This window comes from Siphateles boraxobius, unplaced genomic scaffold, assembly GCF_051911475.1.
Source record: "Siphateles boraxobius isolate OS27281-9 unplaced genomic scaffold, OSU_SipBor_1 63, whole genome shotgun sequence".
Taxonomy (NCBI): Eukaryota; Metazoa; Chordata; class Actinopteri; order Cypriniformes; family Leuciscidae; genus Siphateles; species Siphateles boraxobius.
In genome coordinates, this window is record NW_027509190.1 from 1,430,169 (window position 1) to 1,453,951 (window position 23,783).

The window sequence follows — 23,783 nt, forward strand, 5'->3', positions numbered from 1 at the left end:
GGATGACATCTTTGTTGTGGCTTCTCCTGCCTCACAAACAATGATCCAGCCTGCACAGCCCACCAGTGTAAAAGGTGATTCAGCTCACATCTATATCCCTTAATTTTTCCTTATTTATATGAATACTACATATATTTTAGAGATAAAAGTGAAAATGATTTACTTATTCTGTCCCTTTTCCTCTCTTTTAGATGAGATGACACCACCACTGCCCTTTGCTCCCTCTCCACGAGCTGCTCGCACAGGTTCCATCAAGGCAGGGGGTATTCTTTTTGTCCTGGACCATTTTCGGTTGACACAGCCCATGAGGGATTCCATTGATGGCCTTCTGGCAAAGTACCATGGGCAGAAAGACCTTCTCACCCAGGTGGAGTATGCTGCCCTTGTGCAGGCTGCCTCCAGGGATCCCAATAGCCTCTTACACCCCACCACGAAACAGCATATCTCACGTTATGTGAAACACCTGGCCAAGATGACAAACACAAGTTCATCCCTGAACACCAGTCCAGAGAAACTCCTGGAGACCCAGCAGCTGTGGCATCACCTCACAAAAGGTAGTGAAACTGTAAGTGTTCCAGTGGTAACCCTCCCATCTGCCCCAGTGAACCCACCCAGAAATAAGCCCCAGGAGTCCCCGCTAACTAAGGGTGAGATTGAACAGATGGTGAAAGATATTGTGGAGAAGCAGCAACAGCAACAGCAGCAAAAGCAGCCTGTTACAAAGAGGACACGGAACTGTCTTGCTTGTGGCCAGCCAAAGTCACGTTACCTTGGTGATGGCTCCTCCATTCATTTCTTTTTTCAGTCTGGGAGGGTGAAGTACTTTTACTGCTCTACAGAGGTATACAAGATGTATGCAGCAGAAGGCCTCACCAATCCTCGAATGCCGTTTACTGACTTTGCTGAAACACCTTTTTTTAATCGAGAGCTACAGGCCGCAAAGCAGCGCTCTGCAGAGGCAAGACAGGTAATGGAGGAGCGGGGAAAGAGAAAGGCAATGGAGCAGCATCCCCCTGGTCGCCTCTGTAGGTTCTGCCACAAGCCCCTCAAACAAGGCCCAGAGAGTCCACACATACATACTGGGTTCCCTGGTGTGGCAGGGAAATATGTATATTGTCCTGCCAAAGTGTTTTCCCTATATCGGACAGAGGGGATGACTCACGAGATGACTTGGGGAGAGTTCTGTCAGTCTTACTTTTATGAGGCAGAAAAGAAGAGATGGGTAGCAGGAAAGGGAAAGTGACTGCCCTCATGTTTCCTGGTTTTGAATGTTTATATTGTAAATATTGTATCATAAAAAATATATAACTCTGTATCTTGTTTGTTATGGATATCTGTTACATGTGTAAACCACTGTGGTTTGTTCTTGCCTTATTTGTCTTTCTGGTTTTTGGTTTTTGTTTTTTTACTTTAGAATGCCATGTTGGTACCTGAATGGTTGTAAAATGTAAATAAGTCTGCTTAACTTTTACTGTTATATATGCATAATTTATCATTTAAAATGATTTTACAATTCGTTCAAAACATTTTCAAAACTCTATCATTATTTAGATGATGGAAAGCACTACTTTTAATATTTTGTAATTGTAAATACTTTGCATCTCACCTGTAAGAATTTTTTTGCATATAATATTACTTAAGCATGTTCTTACTTTTTATTAGTTTGTTACTTTTGGCACAATCATATTTATAACTGTATAATCTTTGTTTAACTGAAAAAGTACTGTGTAGCCTGTTTCAGCCTGTTTCTTTTTTGTTCTTCCATAGATCTTTGTTCATTAGGTGTTTTTAAACTGTCACTTGATTTCATAGATTGATTATTTATTTTGGTCATGTTGAGATATTCCCATTTTTTAACATTTGTTAACATTTGTTCATTCAATCCAATTGCCTTGGTTCACATTATTGTGTAATTAACATGTACTGTGCATAGTGTTTTGGTAGAATGAGTCTTTTAAAATGAAAAAGGTATTATTTTATGATTGTATATTTTATAAAGCTATACTTTTATTATTTTTAATGTTTGTTTTTTATTAAAACATAATTTAACTGAAAATATCCAGAAAATCCTTGACTGTTATTTTGGACAAGCACAATAAGTTATATATCAGATTGCACCAATTAATTTATCAGTAAAATAAGTACTTTTATTTTGGACAAGCACAGTAGGTTATATACCACATTGCACCAATTCATTTATCATTAAAATAAGTATCCTTCAGAAACAAGTTTCATATTAGAAATCAAAGTAAAGTGATTACTGATTCATAATCCATTAAATATATGAATTAGTGAATGTGTCAAAAAGTATAAATAACAGCTTAATTTTCATCTCAGCTGGGATTCGAACCGTTGAACAATACAGAAACCTATTGATGAGATGCATGTGCTTTTTAGAAGATGGCTCCTTCCCATAATCTGCTGAAGTAGGGTCTAAGAAATGTTCTGATCCTCAGTCTTCTTCGTACTTTCTTGATGATGGTCTGCTTTGTCGGAAAGTGCTGCTGCATGAAGATGTTTCTCTAGAACCTAAAACTCAGATTGTGAGTCAGATCTCAGATCTTTTCGATAATAACTATCTGTTGAATACTCCTGATCAGAGAAAGAAAGTACAAGTATGTCACAGTAATCTGTTGAAATTGTACATAGCTCCTGTTCGTTCCATTACTGTTAATGTGGTAAACTCTTGTGATTCTTTTCCCGAATTGTCATCTTCCTTTCGTAGCCCGAGTAAGGATTCTTTGGAGAATGCTGATGAGGATGAGAGTTTTCTTTCTCGAGAAAAAGTCGACGGACGACTATAAACTCTGAGATTCTTATTAATCTTTCCTCCCATCTTTCTTATCTGACAGAGGAGGAGAGGAGTGATGTCACTGAGTTGGTGATGTCATTTCCCTCTCTTTTCCGTGATGTTCCTGGTCGTACTTCTATCATAGAACATGATATCGACGTAGGAGCCTCGTGTCCGATTAAACAAAACGCATATGGAGTCAATCCTTTTAAAAGAGATTTGCTGAAACAAGAGGTGAACTATCTACTTGCTCATGATCTGGCTGAATCGAAGTTTCAGTTCATAGAGTTCCCCTTGTGTTCTAGTAAATAAATCTGATGGCTCATATCGATTCTGCACAGATTATCGAAAACTTAATTCTGTTACTAAGCCGGATTGCTTCCCTTTGCCTCGAGTTGATGACTGCGTCGATAATGTTGGCTCTGCCCGATATGTTAGTAAGTTCGATCTCTTAAAGGGATATTCGCAGGTGCCTTTGACTAGTAGAGCGAAGGAATTATCCGACTTCGTCACACCTGATGTTTTCCTGCAGTATACGGTTATGCCTTTCGGAGTGCGAAATGCACCCGCGACGTTCCAGCGTCTCGTAAATCGTATACTTTATGGAATGTCAGGATGTGAGGCATATCTTGACGACGTAGTGTTGTATAATTCCTCCTGGTCTGAACATCTTAACTAGATTAAAGAATTGTTTTCTCGTTTAGCAAAGGGTAATCTTACCATAAACCTCGCTAAATCGGAATTCGTCCAGGCAACCGTTACCTATTTAGGTAAAGTCGTGGGAAACAGTTGTGTAAAGCCTACTGAGACCAAGGTCGAAGCCATTTGTGACTTTCCCGTACCCACCACTCGTCGTGAATTGCGACGGTTTCTCGGTATGGTGGGATATTACCGGAGCTTCTGCGAAAATTTTGCCAGTGTAGTCTCACCTCTTACCGATTTATTGAGTCCAAAGTTGACTTTTCGGTGGTCTGAGCTCTGTCAACAGGCTTTTGAAAATTGTAAAGCATTGCTGGGGTGTGCCCCTGTTTTAACAGCCCCGGATTTTGAGAAATCTTTTAGCCTTGCAATCGATGCAAGTGCTTGTGGTGCGGGCGCTGTTCTCTTACAGGAGGGTTCGAACAAGGTTCTACATCCTGTAAGTTACTTTTCAAAAAAGTTTAATCGACATCAAAAGGTATACTCTACTCGCCCTAGTGTTGGCCGTGCAACATTTTGAGGTATACCTAGGGTCAATCGCTGCACCGATTATCATCTATACGGATCATAATCCGTTGGTTTTCTCGAATCGAATGAGAAATCGAAATCAGCGACTTATGCGATGGAGTCTCATCTTACAACCTTTCCATCTTGAGATTCAACACATCCGAGGAAAAAATAATGTCATAGCTGACACACTTTCTACAGCATAACCTAATCTCTGCGTTGTTCATTTCTTTTCTTTGCATCTCTAGGGCCCAGAGGTGCTGAAGAATGAAGACAGTGTTTTTAACATGGCAAAAATCTGCTAATTTTTTTGGCAGACCAAACATTTTTTATTACTGTACAGGAAACCTCAATGGCCATTTGTTTTATTTTTTGTCCTTTTCTAAAGAGATTAAACCACAAACATCCCTGCAAGTGTACTGACCTGCTCAAAAAAAAAACGCATACGAAATTTTTGCAAAAACCACCCACAGTTTCCGCCCAGTTTCGAACTGATGACCACTACACTACAGAAACCTATTGATGAGATGCATGTGCTTTTTAGAAGATGGCTCCTTCCCATAATCTGCCCTGCAAGCAGTGTGACAGTCTGTAAAATCCACAAACAACAGAACAGAGGTCATTCGGCATGGCAGTCTGCCTACAGCTCCTTGGTACGATGGCCTTCACCTGTCTCAAAAGGAAATGAGCGCTACACCCACCTAGCGTGGCAAACAATTAAAATTTTCTGTCAAAATCCAACCGCTGTTTCTGCTCGGTTTCGAACCGAGGAACTTTCGCGTGTTAGGCGAATGTGATGACCACCACACTACAGAAACCTATTGATGAGATGCATGTCCTTTTTAGAAGATGGCTCCTTCCCATAATCTGCCCTGCAAGCAGTGTGACAGTCTGTAAATTCCGCAAACAACAGAACAGAGGTCAATGAAGTGTACTGACCTGCTCAACAGAAAATCGCATACGAAATTTTTGCAGAAACCACCACCAGTTTCCGCCCAGTTTCGAACTGGGGACCTTTCGCGTGTGAGGCGAACGTGATAACCACTAAACTACGGACATCTTCAGGTTGCAGACATAAATCTTTAGGTACACGCTTGTTAAAAAGCGTATAAAGGAAATGAGCGCTACACCCACCTTACGTGGCAAACAGTTTAAATTTTCTGTCAGAATCCAACCGCTGTTTCTGCTCGGTTTCGAACCGATGACCTTTCACGTGTTAGGCGAACGTGATGACCACTACACTACACATACCTATTGATGAGATGCATGTGCTTTTTAGAAGATGGCTCCTTCCCATAATCTGCCCTGCAAGCAGTGTGACAGTCTGTAAATTCCACAAACAACAGAACAGAGGTCATTCGGCATGGCAGTCTGCTTACAGATCCTTGGTACGATGGCCTTCACCTGTCTCAAAAGTAAAGCTTTTGTAGCGAATTGCAGCATTTATATTTAAAATGCCTCCACTTGTTTCCGGCCAGTTTTGAAATGAGGACCTTTCGCATGTAAAGCGAACGTGATAATCACTACACTACAGAAACTTGATTTGGACGTCAGTCCCACCTCTTCCAGCGTACGTTTGTTCAAAAGCGACTGAAGCTATAGACTGCCCAGTGTTTTTAACATGGCAAAATGCTGCTAATTTTGTTGGCAGACCAAACATTTTTTATTACTGTTTATGCCATTACTGGTTTCGAACCGAGGACCTTTCGCGTGTTAGGCGAACGTGATGACCACTACACTACAGAAACCTATTGATGAGATGCATGTGCTTTTTCTGCGCTGCAAGCAGTGTGACAGTCTGTAAATTCCACAAACAACAGAACAGAGGTCATTCGGCATGGCAGTCTGCTTACAGATCCTTGGTACGATGGCCTTCACCTGTCTCAAAAGTAAAGCTTTTGTAGCGAATTGCAGCATTTATATTTAAAATGCCTCCACTTGTTTCAGCCCAGTTTTGAACTGAGGACCTTTCGCGTGTAAAGCGAACGTGATAACCACTACACTACGGAAAGTAGATTTGGACATCAGTCCCACCTCTTCTAGGGTGTGCTTGTTCAAAAGCGACTGAAACTATAGACTGCCCAGTGTTTTTAACATGGCAAAAAGCTGCTAATTTTTGTTGGCAGACCAAACATTTTTTATTACAGTACAGGAAACCTCAATGGCCATTTGTTTTATTTTTGTCCTTTTCTAAAGAGATTAAACCACAAACATCTCTGCAAGTGTACTGACCTGCTCAACAGAAAATCGCATACGAAATTTTTGCAAAAACCACCAACAGTTTCCGCCCAGTTTTGAACTGGGGACCTTTCGCGTGTGAGGCAAAAGTGATAACCACTACACTACGGAAACTTGATTTGGATATCAGTCCCACCTCTTCTAGGGTGCGCTTGTTCAAAAGCGACTGAAACTATAGACTGCCTAGTGTTTTTAACATGGCAAAAAGCTGCTAATTTTGTTGGCAGACCAAACATTTTGAACTGAGGACCTTTCACGTGTAAAGCGAACGTGATAACCACTACACTACGGAAACTTGATTTGGGTGTCAGTCCCACCTCTTCTAGGGTGCGCTTGTTCAAAAGCGACTGAAGCTATAGACTGCCCAGTGTTTTTAACATGGCAAAAAGCTGCTAATTTTCGTTGGCAGACCAAACATTTTTTATTACTGTACAGGAAACCTAAATGGCCATTTGTTTTATTTTTGTCCTTTTCTAAAGAGATTAAACCACAAACATCCGTGCAAGTGTACTGACCTGCTCAACAGAAAATCGCATACGAAATTTTTGCAAAAACCACCCACAGTTTCCGCCCAGTTTCAAACTTGGGACTTTTTCGCGTGTGAGTCGAACGTGATAACCACTACACTACAAACACGTCTTCAGGTTGCAGACATAAATCTTTAGGTGCACGCTTGTTAAAAAGCGTATAAAGGAAATCAGCGCTACACCCACCTAGCATGGCAAACAGTTTAAATTTTCTGTCAGCATCCAACCACTGTTTCTGCTCGGTTTCGAACCGAGGACCTTTCGCGTGTTAGGCGAACGTGATGACCACTACACTACAGAAACCTATTGATGAGATGCAAGGTCTTTTTCTGCGCTCCAAGCAGTGTGACAGTCTGTAAATTCCACAAACAATAGAACAGAGGTCATTCGGCATGGCAGTCTGCCTACAGCTCCTTGGTACGATGGCCTTCACCTGTCTCAAAAGTAAGGGTTTTGTAGCTAATTGCAGCATTTATATTTAAAATGCCTCCACTTGTTTCTGCCCAGTTTTGAACTGAGGACCTTTGGCGTGTAAAGCGAAAGTGATAACTACTACACTACGGAAACTTGATTTGGACGTCAGTCCCACCTCTTCTAGGGTACGCTTGATCAAAAGCGACTGAAACTATAGACTGCCTAGTGTTTTTAACATCGCAAAAAGCTGCTAATTTTGTTGGCAGACCAAACATTTTGAACTGAGGACCTTTCGCATGTAAAGCCAACATGATAACCACTACACTACGGAAACTAGATTTGGACGTCAGTCCCACCTCTTCTAGGGTACGCTTGTTCAAAAGCGACTGAAGCTATAGACTGCCCAGAGTTTTTAACATGGCAAAAAGCTGCTAATTTTGTTGGCAGACCAAACATTTTTTATTACTATACAGGAAACCTCAATGGCCATTTGTTTTATTTTTGTCCTTTTCTAAAGAGATTAAACCACAATCATCCCTGCAATTGTTCTGACCTGCTCAACAGAAAATTGCATACGAAATTTTTGCAAAAACCACCCACAGTTTCCGCCCAGTTTCAAATTGGGGACCTTTCGCGTGTGAGGCGAACGTGATAACCACTACACTACGGAAACACGTCTTCAGGTTGCAGACATAAATCTTTAGGTGCACGCTTGTTAAAAAGCATATAAAAGAAATGAGCGCTACACCCACCTAGCGTGGCAAACAGTTTAAATTTTCTGTCAGAATCCAACCGCTGTTTCTGCTCGGTTTCGAACCGAGGACCTTCCGCGCGGGAGCCGAAAATGGTTAAGCTAACTTCCCTTAACTTTTCCCATTCATTCTCTATGGTACTGCTCAACACAACGGATGCAATATACCTTTGGCCACACGTAGACTTCCTGGCGCTGTTTCGCTTTTCGGTGGCGGGGAATTTTAAAGGGGTCATGACTTTTTTTGTTTTGTTTTATTATTTTCCCTTAGGTGCAATTATAGTATTACTATAGTTTTTTGTACAAAAAAACTTTAAAAATATAGTGATTTATTACCTTTTCCCACCCTGTTTCTCACCTCTGATTCAAACAGTCTGTTTTGGAGGTGTTTTCCCTTTAAGAGTTCAGTGTTAATGCCCACTGTTATGATTGGCTAACGTCAGTGCTGCTTATGCATAAATTATTAACGTTTATCATTTTGTATCACACGTAGACTACACAATGCTCCACCACGTGAAACTTCGGTCTTCCGATCTTTTACCATCGTGTCAATTCTCAATTGATTTTGATTCAAATGCGCGAGGGAGTGAGAGAGAGAGAGAGAGAGAGAGAGAGAGAGAGAGAGAGAGAGAGAGAGAGAGAGAGAGAGAGAGTTTGAAGGCGCGCGCGCGGCCGGGGCTCTCTCTCTCTCTCTCTCTACTCGTTCTTCAGTAACATGCCCTGTCACACTCATCTGATCACTCACCGTTCAAATTAAGCTTTGGCGGGCTGCATATGCTGCAAATAAACTTCATCCGACTGTTTTCCTTGACGTCTGGATCGTTCGGCAGCGTATTCAAAGACTCAAACAGGAACAGCACATCTGCGTAGCATCGCAGTCATCTTGTAAACAGACCCACTCGCTGCACGACAACGCATGCGATGATGCGAAATGAGGCGTAGTTGTCTTGCGCTGGAGGCGGTCATATGCAAACGACTGGTACGTCACTTCGCACCGTGACGTCACTTCATACAATGGATCTAGAACGAGCTGTATTTAGAGCTTGATTAAATAAATGCTTCGTTTATAATGGGGAGGACGTCTTAAGCTATGAAACTTGCAGGAAGTTTTAATAGTACATAGATATCTTATATACCAAAAGATCAAGGCAAATTTGGTTTCTCATGTCATGACCCCTTTAAAAGCGTAGTGTCATCTGTCAATCAATCATTCGCAGTGGAGGAGGGGAGACCCGTTTTACGATCGGAGATATTTGTTTACCGAATTGTCAGCAAATTGTTTTGTTTTTTACAACAATTTTGTACAGTCTAAAGTACCTTCAGACAGATTTTACCTCAGGTGACCACATATACATTATTATTCATATATTTTATCATTTAAATTGCATGTTGTTATCATGTAACGTAAGTTAAGTTAACTGTTAAGGTAATTGTATTGTTAATTGTGTTGAATTGATTGTGATGTTAAGAAACCCAGTAAACCAAACTCCTCGTTGTAAATACAGCTGTTATTTTATAAGAGTGTCTTTGTTTGTAACGGTGAATGTTTCATCATTGATTTCTTACTATGCAATCATATAAAATGTTTACAACTATGTGTTAACAGTGCAGTATGATGTAGTACTTTTAATGTAATTAATAAATAGTACACACAAATATAATACATTTGAATTACAAAAAAAAATGATTACAAAAAAATATGTGTGCAATTTAATGGTATAGTATATGAATAACATTTTATTGGGATAAAATAGATAATTAAACACAATAATAGTGTGTGAAAGAGGATATTGTGAAATTAATATGAATATTTATTTAATAATAAAATGGTTAATTTAATTGTTGTTTTATTTATTAAGAAATAAAATAATTGAAATCAGAATATAAGTGCGTTAATTAAGTGTGTTAATGCAACAGACCATAAACACTAATCAGCTCTTTGTGAATGTATATGTACAGCACAGCAGGATGCAGCTGAAAGTGATCTTCCCAGGCAAGATCAAAGTGTGCTTCAGGAAAGGACCGACTGGATATCTGAGACAAGATCCCTCAGATGAAGCCAAGAGGATCAAAGACAACCCCAATCTCCAGGACAAATCAGCCCCTCAAAGGGAAGACAAGGTCAAGGAGAATGCCCGCTCTGTTGTCTTCATGAGAGGAGGTGATGTGTCAGACAGAAAAGAGGTGCTTGGAGAGCATGTGCTTCAGTTTGGAAAGTACAAAGACAAATCATTCCGGTGGCTGCTAGAGAATGATGTAGGCTATACCATATTCTTGACTAAGAAGGTTGAGGAGGAGGAGAGAGCCGGTCAGTTTAAACCAGAGGGTCCCAAAAAGGACAGCCTACTTTCATTTCTTGAGTACAGTAGAAGCTTAACGGAAATCGAGGACCTCCTAAATTATTTAACTGGAAGATCAGTGGCACCACCTGTGAGGAATGAAGATGACAACTTGGTTGGCTTTGGGATTAATGCAGAAAAGACTTGGAGGGATGTTTGGGAGAGCAGAGCAGATGGATATGCTGCATTTATCCTCCAGAAACAGTGCGTCACAGGCAGCAAAATGTTTCGGCTGCAGCAGTACCTCACTCAGAAAAAGAGCCAGCTTCAGAGTGTTTCAGCGGAACATGCTTCCACTGGCCTTACAGCATCTGCCTCTCATCCTCCAGGTTTGTTGACAGTACAGTTGAGTATATATAAGGTCGAATTGAAAAATGTAAATGTGGGATGACATATGATTCGCATCTTTGCTTTTATGCTTTGTTTTACAGAAATGGAGGATGATGAAGAATTGGAGAGAATGATGCTTTCTATATCCCCATCCAAACTCCAAGGCCAACTGAGTAAGAAAACCTCACACAGACAAATTTTTGGATCAGTAAGATTTGTTTTACTAAGTCTGTTATTTGATTCAAATACAAAATAAAACAGTCAAAATTGTGAAATATTATTAGATTTCAAAATAGCTTTTTTCTATGTGAATATATAATAAAGTGTAATTTATTTCTGTGATCAAAGCTGAATTTTCACCATCATTACTCCAGTCTTCAGTGTCACATGATTCTGATGATTCGGTGCTCAAGAAACATTTCTCATTATTATCATTGTCAACAATTGTATTATTGTTACAGTATTACAGTACAACAAATAGTTATTTACATTTTTATTTCAGGATTCTTTGATGAATAGAAAGTTCAAAAGAACAGCATTTATCTGAAATAGAATCTTTTGTAACATTAAACACTATTGTTCAAAAGTTTGGGGTCAGTAAGAATTGTTAGTTATTATTTGGGGGAAATAAATAAAATAAATCAATACTTTTATTCCCGAAGGATGGATTAAATTCATCAAAAGTTACAGTAAAGGCATTTATAATGTTACAAAAGTTTCTATTTCAACACACACTATTTATTGTGGTTGCTATATCCATATTTTTCTGAATGTACACCCGTATGAATGTGGAGTATTGCTGTAAAAGAGCTTAATGCTCAGTCAATTTTCCCTGAATAAACAACAGTTGATGATATTTATAATTCCATCCATAGAAGTGGAGGAAGGTGAAGAATTGGGGAGGATGATGCTACCCACATTTTCATCTAAAATTCCAGACCAACTGAGTGAGAACCACATACATATACATACATGCTCTATCAAACTGCATTCATTTCCATGAAACATCATTACATTTTTATACAGCGTTATTCAAGATGGTAAATGTTTGGCATGTTACATTGTTTCTGCGCTGTGCTATATATATATATATATATATATATATATATATATATATATATATATACTGAATATATACATACAAGCTACAGTATGGATTTTCACAGCAGCTTCGGTAACAAATTCAAGACAAATTCTGCTGTAAAGCAGCTCTAACAAGCCAATTGTGACATTATTCAGCTCAAGTCACTTCAGTATTGATTCAGTTCAATTCAAGATTCAGATCAATTGTGCATACATACTGTATATACAGTGTATTTGTGCATATAAATGTACATGTGACTCCTGTACACACCACTGTACACTGAACAAGCAGAAGGCACGTAGCAGTGCTTTACATTTTTCACATCTGTGTGTAGTTTGGTGTGTACTGAACTTTAACAGTAAAGGGTTTTATATGTCATTGTGTCTGTTTATGTTATAAATGCTTGAAAGTTTAATTATCTTCACAATGATCACTTCACTTCACTATTATCTTGCCAGGCTATTCCAGTTAAAAGCAAATCAGTTTTTTTTTTCATTTACTGTTTACCGGCCTCTCTTAGTGAAAGACCATGGTTGATTACATGGTCAATGATAGTGGCACGAATTTCATCACTGACTACTGTTCTTCCAGCCCTTGGAATGCCACCACCACACATTCTTACACCTCAACCTTGCCCTCTCCTTGAGCCTGCTCTTCTCCCTGCTCCTCTCACTGCATCTCTCACTGCATCTCTCACTGCATCTCTCACTGCATCTCACAATGCACCTCTCACTGCATCTCTCACTGCATCTCTCACTGCACCTCTCACTGCATCTCTCACTGCACCTCTCACTGCATCTCTCACTGCACCTCTCACTGCATCTCTCACTGCATCTCTCACTGCATCTCTCACTGCACCTCTCACTGCATCTCTCACTGCACCTCTCACTGCATCTCTCACTGCACCTCCCACTGCATCTCACAATGCACCTCTCACTGCACCTCCCACTGCATCTCTCACTGCACCTCCCACTGCATCTCTCACTGCATCTCACAATGCACCTCTCACTGCACCTCTCACTGCATCTCTCACTGCATCTCTCACTGCACCTCTCACTGCATCTCTCACTGCATCTCTCACTGCACCTCTCACTGCATCTATCACTGCATCTCTCACTGCACCTCTCACTGCATCTCTCACTGCATCTCTCACTGCACCTCTCACTGCATCTCTCACTGCACCTTCTCCCTGTGCCCCTTGGTCTTACTCTTCCTCATCCAGACATTACAGTGTTTGTCTTTTTCTGTTTAATATGTCCAAAAACATCACTCCTCAAAGTCCTCCTTTTACTGTATAAGTGTCAATGTAATAGGAAAAAATAACCCCTGCCACTGAGTCTAAGCCAGACTGGAATCAGCTATGGTTGGCCCAATTTACCCAACATAAATCAGCTGTGTCAATTATTCAATTGTTTGTTTATTATCAGCTGAGATATATTGTTTTTGAACTGTTACTATTGCAGAAGCAGAGGTTTTTATACTGTATCTAAGGTTTGGAATATTGTTTTTGCTATTGTGGGATGGTGTGTGTTAACATTTGTAAATACTACAAAAACAATCCATAATTTTGTTGGGAGGTATAGCTTTATTGTATTTAGAGTTTTGAAAATGTGACAACTGGTTGGACAAACGCTTGAGACCACATCGCCTTTGAGACCAGTGCAGGAAACCATGCTCTGTCAATGTAAGGACTTAATGTAACATAATTTTACTTAATAAAATTTAAAACACATTTAACATATTTAACAAATATAATGCTCATCTATGACTAATGTCAACCATGTCATCCTGCAGCCCTCCTCCCAGTGACCTCTGCAGAATCTATAGCCTCTACTCCTCCCTCAGGCCCCCCTGCAACTGCTGTCCAGTCGGGACTCCTTGCAGCCTTTACTCCACCCACAGCACTCCCTGCAGTCTCTGCTGGGCACCCCCCAACTCAGATGGAGGAGAAGCCAGCACTTCCACCACTGCCAGGCTATGAGCAGGATGTAAGCCAATGGAACTGCTCTCACCAGCAGAGAATCTGGATGAAAACAGAAATGGAAGCCTTGGGACTGTGGCCAGGCTCTAGACCGGTGAGACATCCAATGAACATGATCTCCTTGTGGTGTTACCCACCTCAGCCTGAGCTTATTGATGCTGTCTATAAGTTGCCATCACCGAAATACTTTCAACTTCATCCATTCTTCATTTGGAAACCAGAGCACTCCATTATGGAAAGAGTCCGCAACAACTACACTCTGCCATGTCTGAACGGCTGTCCGAATCCTCACGTTGTCTCATCAGGAGTTGGATGACCCCGTGTCATTATTGGTACAAGCAGCCAGTACTACATGCTGGCCTCTCGGCTCAGCTGTAAAGTCTGTAAAAAGTAATGGTTTGCAGACAAACCTCAATGGATGGACATGCTGCCAAGTCGATTCTGCAACATTTTTCCAGCTTTTCGTACGCACAAGAAGGCCATATGTAAGACTGTGATGGACGAGTTGCGGCGCACAGCAAAGTCTCCCAATGATATGGCCAATCAGTTGAACGAAGCTCTCAACCTCAGGTATGAGCGTGCACACCTGGCTTACCTGTCCACTGTTAAGAATGTGCTGGATGGAGACAGTGGATTTTATGGTCAGCAGACCATCACAGGGGCACTAAGAGCAACAAATACTCCTGCTCCATTTGGTGAGTATGGTGATGTGGTCGGCTGGTGTGGAGTCACAGTCTCACCCCACTACTTGGTTGACTGCCTCATTCAGGAATACCATAGGCAGGAGAGCACAATCAATTTGCTCCTTAAAGGCACATTTGGACAAATATTAAGGGCTGACCATACCCGCAAGGTGGCCCGGAAGGTTGTGCTTGCATCAGGTACTATGTCGTCATTCGCTGTGATGAATGAAAACTGGATAATCTTGTCCTGGGTGATGCTGCAGTCTGAAAGTGATAAATCCCTGCAGCCAATATATGCGGGGCTGTCCTGTCGTTACATTTTTGCAGAACTGCCAAAAGCCAACTATCAGTGGCTTGACCGGTAAGAACCAGCCATCACATTTTCCTTCCCACCTATATTATATTTGTAAAGTAAACAAAATATAGTATAGCAAATACATGTATCCTATTTATTTGAATGTTTAATATTTTAAATATACTTCTCTTTGTGTGTGGAACAGTGATTGCTGTGCTGCCTTCAGGATCCCAAACCCTGATCCCCAGGAGCACCTCCTCTGGGATTCTTGGAAGACCACTGAGGCTATAGTGACTGAGGCAAACTCTGGGCATCTCATCAACACCTGTGCCTCCCGCAAAGAATATAATAGCAACATCAACATCAAGCTGGACTTGTTCCACTGCATGCGGCGGTTCTCCAGAGAGTGTACTTCAGAGCACCATCCACTGCACAGTGCTTTCTGCAAGTTTCTGTCAGCAGCTTTTAGTGTTGTGGACCAGATGGACCTACAGAGACTGAAGCAGGCTTATGTCTTCTGTGGGATAGTGCCTGCAAATCCAACAAAGAAGCATATCAGGGAGCACTGTCGCACTAGGGTCCCACACCCCAAAGAGTTGCTGGAGAGAGTGGAGAGAGTTCTCCAAGATTCGTTTTAGAATGAGATCCTGATGGTGGGCCACTGTTCAAACCATCGATGTTGAAGGTATGGAGGATTCAGCGATACCACATCCTCAGAGGCTGCCTGAGTGACCCAGAGATTGAAGAGGGGATCCTCTATAGGCATGCTGGAACGGTCCAGCTGAACCATGTGAAGGGGGAGGCGGCAGCTGTACCCGTGTGGATCCCTGTGAGAGGCACCTCTCAGCAGGAGGGATTCCATTTTCATCAGGCGAGATGGGTCACAGGCACTCAGGTATCCACAGAACTTATCCAGGCGCTGGGCATGATTGGAGTGGCTCGCTGGAATTTCAAGCGCCTTGTGGACCTGAAGCAGCCTGGAGTGAAGCTGCCTGCAGTTTTTGATCCTGTGCTGATCATGGAACTGAACAAGCCATCAGACGTGGTGACAGGCCAGGCCAAGTACCCTGCCTTAATTATCTCACACACAGACACCGGAGAAAGGTTTGGACTGCAGTATGTGGAGCCTGGTTGTCGTCCTGTCCCCCTGGACTGGGACAAGCACAAGTCCCAGAAGGTACCTGTTGCAGAGGAGGGAGAGCATCAGTCCTCACAGCCGTCTGCTCTCAGTGAGATATTCCCACCTGATGACACAACTGAGGAGGTGAGGGGGGAACACTTTGCTCAGCTAAACTTGACTGTTGTACTTACAAACATCCCCATTCACTATAATCCAAATCTAATATGTAATTACTGATTGTAACCCAAATTAATTACTCTATGCTCCAGGATGACATCTTTGGTGTGGCTTCTCCTGGCTCAGAAACAATGATCCAGCCTGCACAGCCCACCAGTGTAAAAGGTGATTCAGCTCACATCTTCATCCCTTAATTATTCCTTATTTATATGAATACTACATATATTTTAGAGATAAAGGTGAAAATGATTTAGTTATTCTGTCCCTTTTCCTCTCTTTTAGATGAGATGACACCACCACTGCCCTTTGCTCCCTCTCCACGAGCTGCTCGCACAGGTTCCATCAAGGCAGGGGGTATACTTTTTTTCCTAGACCATTTTCGGTGGACACAGCCCATGAGGGATTCCATTGTTGGCCTTCTGGCAAAGTACCATAGGCAGAAAGACCTTCTCACCCAAGTGGATGCGGAGTATGCTGCCCTTGTGCAGGCTGCCTCCAGGGATCTGTTGTGAACTTTTTCTTCTCAAGTGTAGAAAAGATAGAGTTGCAGACCAGGAGATTGTTGAGGTGTAAGTTCTTTATTTTGTCGCTATAGTCATCTCAATCAAGTCTAGTCTAAGGGAACTTTACATTGCAGTTTACATACATTTCAAGCGGGTGGGATTAATTTCATAGAGGAGGGGACTCTTGAACAAAACATGTAAAGGAAAGTACATGATTCAGCTGGTTACCTGATTTCATCAGGTAACAGTGTAACTCAGAGCCTTGAGATGCTAATCCAATCAGCCAATCAACAAAACCTTTTGACCTGACCTTTGAGATGTGACAAGAGGTTAATGTCCAAAACCTTGATTGCCTCAAAAATGGAAAACAGTGTGTGCACTTTCTCAGTTAAAATACTGTTGAACCTAAATTAAAACATTTAAATAAATTTGTAATCCTACATTTCCCCCTTTGAGAATTCTAAATAACTCTCACATTATATACAAATTTAAACAATTAAAAATTCATTCTTGTAACTTGTGATCGTTACAGGCACATAATGCGTGTTCTATGTTTGCTTTTCTGCAATTGCATGCTGACACAGAAACAAACATGCAATTTTAGGGTCCATGACGTTCCTACGGGTAATAGTCTACGGTGATTTTCTTGTGAGAGGCGTAATTCATATGTTGAATGAAACACCATACTGTGGACGCATAGATAGTACGCCAGTATAACAAACAACAACATAATTACTATTTCCTTTATCCACAGCCAGGGTTTCCCAATCAAGTTTCCGAACCATGAAGAATTATCTTCAGTCATCTGGTGTAATTTTGATGAAAGATCAAGAATGTCTTGTTGGATTTTGTTCAAGTTCTCTGTTGGATCCATTAACCTGGTGCAGCATGGTTGCACCAGGTCCGATGATGGTGCAGGCTCCTCCTTGTGGTGAATCCAAGGCCACTCTGTTCTGTAAGATCATTATCTTGTGCGAAGCGAGAGTGTCTGTCATGTTACTGGTACGACAATCTTGATCATGTTGAAGGATGACTGAAGGTTTCGTATGTGAGTCTCTGCGTTGTGTATTTTTTTCTTTTTCTTTTCTTTATCCTTTTGTGATAGTTGGCTCGGAAGTGGGTCAAGTTGTTTCTTGAGGTTTTCTTGTGGCTTCATACGCAGATGACGAGGTCAGTGCGTATGGGTCTCGGGAAGTCATCAGTGGTATCTGCACAGAGTAAGAAAGAAAACAAAAGACAGGAGAGCAGTATTTGTTCAAACACTAGGATTGTGAACTTTTTCTGATTCTGCTAGACAGTGGAGCAGTATTTGTTCAAACACTAGGGTTGTAAACTTTTCTGAGTCTGCTATTTTTGTTCCCTCTTTCCCTATTTCTTAATTATGTGTAACGAGGCTGTTCAACAAAGAAAAACCGGGATGAAAACCTGGGCACTTTGTGGTGTCAGATTTGACCTGAGAAAAAGGTAGCCCTTGAAGGTTAGACATGTCTGGATTGAGATTGGCGGGCCACCTGGAGAGTGTCGACAATGGCCCTGGGTTTACCTCCAGTATCTCAGTAGAACAGCAAAAAGAAAGAGCAGAAACACAACAGTTAGTTCCCCAACCTTTAACTACACCTCTTGACCAGTCAATATTTGGGTTGTGAAAAGTTAGCCATGGAAACCCAAGAACTAAGGGGAGTTCTGGTGACTGGATGAGAAAAAAACTGTATTAGTTCCTTGTGACTCCCAATTTCAAACTGAATAAGCGAAGTGCAATGACTAACCTGTCCCGACCCCAGAGGTCTGCCATCAAGAGCCGTGATGGTTAGAGGTTTCTGGAGGAGCACGGATGGGATGCCCAAACGTCTGGCTACATCTTGGTCCAAAAAGTTCCCAGCAGCACTAAGCTGGTGATTCTGGTTGTCGTGGAAGATGGTGGCTTGGATCGTAACTCCAGAGGTTGCAGGATGAGGGAAGATATCTACTTTCGTTCCAGTTCCCCCTTTCCTGGAGGAGAACTGGCTTTTCCCGACAGTTCAGGACAGTTGGATCGGAAATGACCAGACTTTCCACAGTACAGACAGCGTCGCTCTCTCATCCGTCGATCCCTTTCTGTCTGGGTTAATCTAGTTCTACCCAGCTGCATGGGCTCCTCCAGATCACTGGGTTTCCAGAGTGGTTTAACAGTATTGGAAGATACCTGAGGACGATACGCACTGGTGTCCCAACGTCGTTCCTGTTGTCGTTCTCGGATACGATGATCTACTCAGATAGCCACCTCGATTAGGGATTCCAAATCCGGAGAAGGGTCTCTAAATGCTAACTCATCCTTGAGTTCTGGAGACAAGGCCTGGTGGAATGTGGCCCTCAAGGCTCGCTGGTCCCATCCACTCTCTGAAGCTAGGGTACGAAACTCAATGGCGAACTCCGCCACACTTCGAGTGTCTTGAGAGAGTCGAAGCAAACGGTAGTCCACATCACCTGTGCAGGCCGGATGTTGGAAGACTTTCTTCATTTCAGCAATGAAGCTGTTACTGTTTGCAGTGAGTGGTGCATGTTGGTCCCACAAAGCCGAGGCCCAGTCTAAAGCCTTGCCAGTAAGAAGGGTAATGATGTAAGCAACCTTGCTGCTCTCTGTGGGGAAGCTGCCAGGTTGTAGTTGAAATACTAGGGTGCATTGGGTGACAAACCCCCGACACTTCTCAGGACTGCCATCAAATCGTTCCGGCGCTGGTAATTTGGGTTCTGACAGGGAAACTACCACTGCTTGAGAAGGATTACCATGTGTCGGCTGAGATTCTTGAGCTGAAGGGCCTGGAGTCTGAAGATTTAAACGTTGAAGAATATCAGTAAGGATCTGCTCATGTTGCTGAATGGCTGCAGCTTGCCCTGAAATGGCAGACAGAATGCGATCCACATTAGAGGGTGGTGAACTCTCCTCTGCTGGATTCATAATATGGTTCAGTCTTGCTGTAACGAGGCTGTTCAAGGTGGGGATAGAACCCGGGTCTCTTGTGTTCAAAGTCACTGAGTTAACAGATGGAGCTAACTCCCCAATGGATGAATCCAAGAGCAGAGGTGGTCAAAAAGCAAGGAGTCGTAGATCTTCAACGAAAGACAATCTTTACTGATAAAGTACAACAAAACAAAGGAAGCCGGGCTTCCAAGAAACAGTAAAAGAAAAACAGACACAAGGGTCCAACGATATAAACTTAAACATTAACAGGCTGGCTTGCAACTGGTAACATAGGCTCAAGACTGAACAATCAAGCAGGGCACAAACACACTTAAATAGGGCAAGACACAGGTGTGACACATCAGGCATAATGAGAAGTAGTGTTCAGCAGGAGTCAGGTGAGAAGCGCCACCTGCCAACCAGGAGGAAAATAGCAGTCCAGTTAAGGGATCCTTACATTATTACACCTAAAGAACGCAGTGAGGTGAGGATGGATTAATGGATGGGAAGGCCTATGAGGGATTCTTCACCAAAGGGTTGGCCCCCAACGCCTGTTGCAATCGGTTCTTCCCTCGGCTCCTCACTGGTTCGTGTCCTATCCTATCCCTGTTGGAGCAGGAACAACCTTACAGTGTGACACATGAGTCCAGGTTTTCCTTCCCTGACACAATACTGCAGCTGCTGTAATCAACATCACTTGATGTGGCCCATGTCACGTTGGTTCTAATGGAGGAAACGTCTTTGTACAGATCAATTATTGATTCGGGAGGCATTATTTTCTTCTGTGCTGCACTACCTGAACACACTTGTACAGTTGCATGGAAACAAGCCTGTTTAGCTGCCATATCAGCAAGAGCATTACCTTTAGCTTCCGTAGTATTAGTTGTGAGATGTGCTTTCACTTTGATCACTGCTAATTTCTTTGGAAGTTTCATGGAAAACATTAGATCTTTCACTAATTCAGCATGCTTAATGGGGGATCCCGCCGAAGTTAGAAACTGCCTGGTTTGCCAAATGACACCAAAATCATGAATTACCCCAAAAGCATATCTGGAATCTGTGTAGATATTACCAACTGATCCTGAAGCTAGCGTGCATGCTCTTGTTAGGGCTACTAGTTCTGCAGCTTGAGCTGAAAAATTATCTAGAAGACGTCCTGAAGCTAACACTTCCGTGGTGGACATTACTGCATAACCTGCTCGTCTGTTACCTTTTTCTTTTACTTCACTCATAGGTGTATATGTAAGCGTAACACAATCGTGAGTAATTTCTCCTTCATCCTCTAACAAAACTTCAGTCATAGCAGACATCATACATGAGGACGGATTTGTGACAGGTGCACGCTGTAAGACAATATTTGGCATTATTGTGGACACTGCATGAGGGCTTTTTTTACGTTTACAGTCTGACCTAACACTATTAATGATGAAAGGCCTGTGCTGTAAAATAACATTTAAGGCTGTGAGTCTACTTAACCAGTGTTCCCCAAAGGAAGGGTGAGATAGTCACTTTCCTTTTGTTCTATTAAACAAAAACAGAAGTCTTTTATCTCTGTTGCAAGTTAGTGGGGAAATTAAGCACTCACTGCCCAAATGGTTAACACGTCAACCAGCTGCCCCAGTTTAATGATGTGGGGAGGGGCTGTTTCAGAGTAGCAACCAGACTGAGTAGGAGCTGAGTAACATTGTTAACTTGTTTAAAGTTCTTTTTGTTTTTCCTACACTCTTTTCCCCAATGTCAATGTTTACCACAATAATAACAACTACTGCCCTCTCTCTTAGGACATTTGCGTTTCTGTTGATTCTCTGTGTTGACCTTAAAGGATGCTGTTGCAATTTTTACTCTTTCCTTGACATCAGAGTCTCTTTCCCATGCAGCCAAACTGTCTAAGTTGTTTTGTATGGTTCTAGTGGACCATGTTAAGTCTAAGAAAGGCAATGCTTTTCTATCTTCTGACAACAGACCATCAAACCATGTGCGAACTAGGGGACCAATATCTTCTAGCACCTTCTCTGACGTGTCAGCTATACCACTGTATGCTGCTGCTGACTGACAAAATCTTTCAGTGTACTCACTAACATTCTAATGTTTCTTCTGTACACAACTAGTGATCTTTGACCAGTCCATGTTTGGTCCAACAATGTTCTTTAATGCCTTCAGAACTCCCTCTCTCAATTCATCTTTTCTGGCATGTTGTAGTTCAGAAGTAACAGCAGACTCAAAACTGTTGAATTCAGATTCAATTAGAATTTGTGACATCAGCTGTGTGACTTCTGCCAACGACATGTCGTAAAGACGCATTTTACTGATCAATGCCCTTCTGAATTCAGAAAAATCTGTGCGTACTGAAGGTAAGCTTTAGGATAGTCTTTCTATGTCTCTAGGTCCGAGTGCTTTGGCAACAGTTTGGTTTTGGACAACAGAAGAGTTGGGAGGAACACTTTCAGTTCTCTCAATTCCCTGAGATCTTCTTGCGACACATACCTTTACTGAATCTACAGGCTTATCAGTTACTGATGGGATGTCTACATCTGTTTCAAAGAATGCTTGTAAGTCAGGATAAGTTTCATCTGACTGTTGGTCTTCTGAGTCACATTTGGTTGAGGCCTTGTTATGGCTCACCTTTGTCTTGAAACAGGACATTTGAGTCTGCAATTGTTTGTTTTGTTCATTTAACTTATCAATACACCTAGTTTGTTCTTGAAAAAATAAACTTCTCTGATCAACACAGGGTATAATTATTAACACAGATCAAATCTTGTTAAACTTCCTTGTTACCAACACATCACAAACTATTAGCATGTTACTCTAATATTCCCTACAAGAAAAATGCAAAGGATCTTTCACCTTCTTAACTTTTAGAGGATAAAACAAACAAAAACACTAAATCTTCTCTGATCAAAAGAGGCTACACTCGATAACACAGTTAACCTTCCTTGCCCAGAGCAAAGGGTAACACACAAAATATTAGCAATTTATACTAAAATCTTCCCTGCCTGAAAAAAACTTTCCACTTCCCTGGCAAAGCAGATGATAAAACAATATTAACATGTACGTTAATCTTCCCAGCCTGAAAACAGAGGGTACAATATATTAGCACTTGATGCTAATCTTCCCTAACTTTATAGAGGATAAAACACTTCCCTGGCAAAGCAGAGGGTAAACCACTTTGCTAACACACTTTTAACAGTTGTTAAATTTTCCTGATTAAACAGAGGATGAACCTTCTTAAGCAAAGTAGAGGACAAACTACTGTTAACAGTTTAAACTATTAACTGTTGTAACTGTTGTTAAACGTCCCTTGTTGAACAGAGGATTAATCTTCTATGACTACACAGAGGATGTATCACCTTCCCTGGTAAAGCAGAGGATAAGTCTTCCCTAACTTTACAGAGGATAAAAACTATTCTTCTCTGCTGAAAACAGAGGATAGCAAATATTAGCAAGTAATGCTAACCTTCTCAGTGAACAGAGGATGAACAACAAAAAAACAAATAACTAGCACATAATGCTAATTCTACTCTGTGGACAGAGGATCACCAAAAAACAACAAAAACAAAATAACTAGCACGTAATGCTAAACTTCCCTGCCTGAAACAGAGGATCACCAAATAATAACACGTAATGCTAAATTCTTCCCTGCCTGACAACAGAGGATCACTTTCATATCTAACAGAAACTTTAGAGGATAAGCAATATTAACATGTACGTTAATCTTCCCTGCCTGAAAAACAGAGGATACATTTCATCTCTAAAAGCAACTTTAGAGGATAACTTTAGTTAACAAACCCTACAGCTGTCTGTTAACTTCTTCTCTGGCGGCGCAGAGGAGTGACAAATTTGTACTTGTCTTCAGTGGTTCTTTGAATAGAGTGAAACTCACCAAATCGTTCGCTGTACGGAAAAGTGTCGTCTGGAAACTCAGTCAGAAAGTTCTTTCTTTGTTGAGCTTGAAGTTTCAAGATTCAGTCTGGAACTGGAAAGTCAGATCTTTGTTGAGCTCAATCTGGATTCAAAAGATTCAGTCTGGAACTGGAAAGTCAGATGTTGAGATCTTTGTTGAGATCTGTGTTGAGCTTCAGTTCTGGAACTCAGTTAGCTTTGTTGAGATCTTTGAGCTTTGAAGTTTCAAATCAGTCTGGAAAAGTTAATTCTTTGTTGAGTTTCAGTTTCTCCATCCGGGTCCCGGCACCATCTGTTGTGAACTTTTTCTTCTCAAGTGTAGAAAAGATAGAGTTGCAGACCAGGAGATTGTTGGGGTATAAGTTCTTTATTTCGTCGATGTAGTCATCTCAATCAAGTCTAGTCTAAGGGAACTTTACATTGCAGTTTATATACATTTCAAGGGGGTGGGATTAATTTCATAGAGGAGGGGACTCTTGAACAAAACATGTAAAGGAAAGTAC

The 23,783-nt window shown here is 41.5% G+C and overlaps 2 long non-coding RNA genes and 2 other non-coding genes across 4 annotated transcripts in view; 2 read left to right on the forward strand and 2 right to left on the reverse strand.

Moving 5' to 3' along the window:
* Positions 1–23,783, forward strand: part of LOC143719415 (uncharacterized) — a 694,388-nt gene that overhangs the window by 306,979 nt on the left and 363,626 nt on the right. The gene's annotated exons all lie outside the window — the stretch shown is intronic.
* Positions 6,277–6,349, reverse strand: trnav-cac (transfer RNA valine (anticodon CAC)). The gene has a single exon. It is a non-coding gene; the product is annotated as a tRNA-Val (tRNA).
* On the reverse strand, positions 6,993–7,065 carry trnav-aac (transfer RNA valine (anticodon AAC)). Its single transcript has one exon. It is a non-coding gene; the product is annotated as a tRNA-Val (tRNA).
* Positions 15,736–16,332, forward strand: LOC143719413 (uncharacterized). The gene is made up of 3 exons (XR_013196504.1): positions 15,736–15,903; positions 16,029–16,101; positions 16,219–16,332. It is a non-coding gene; the product is annotated as an uncharacterized LOC143719413 (long non-coding RNA).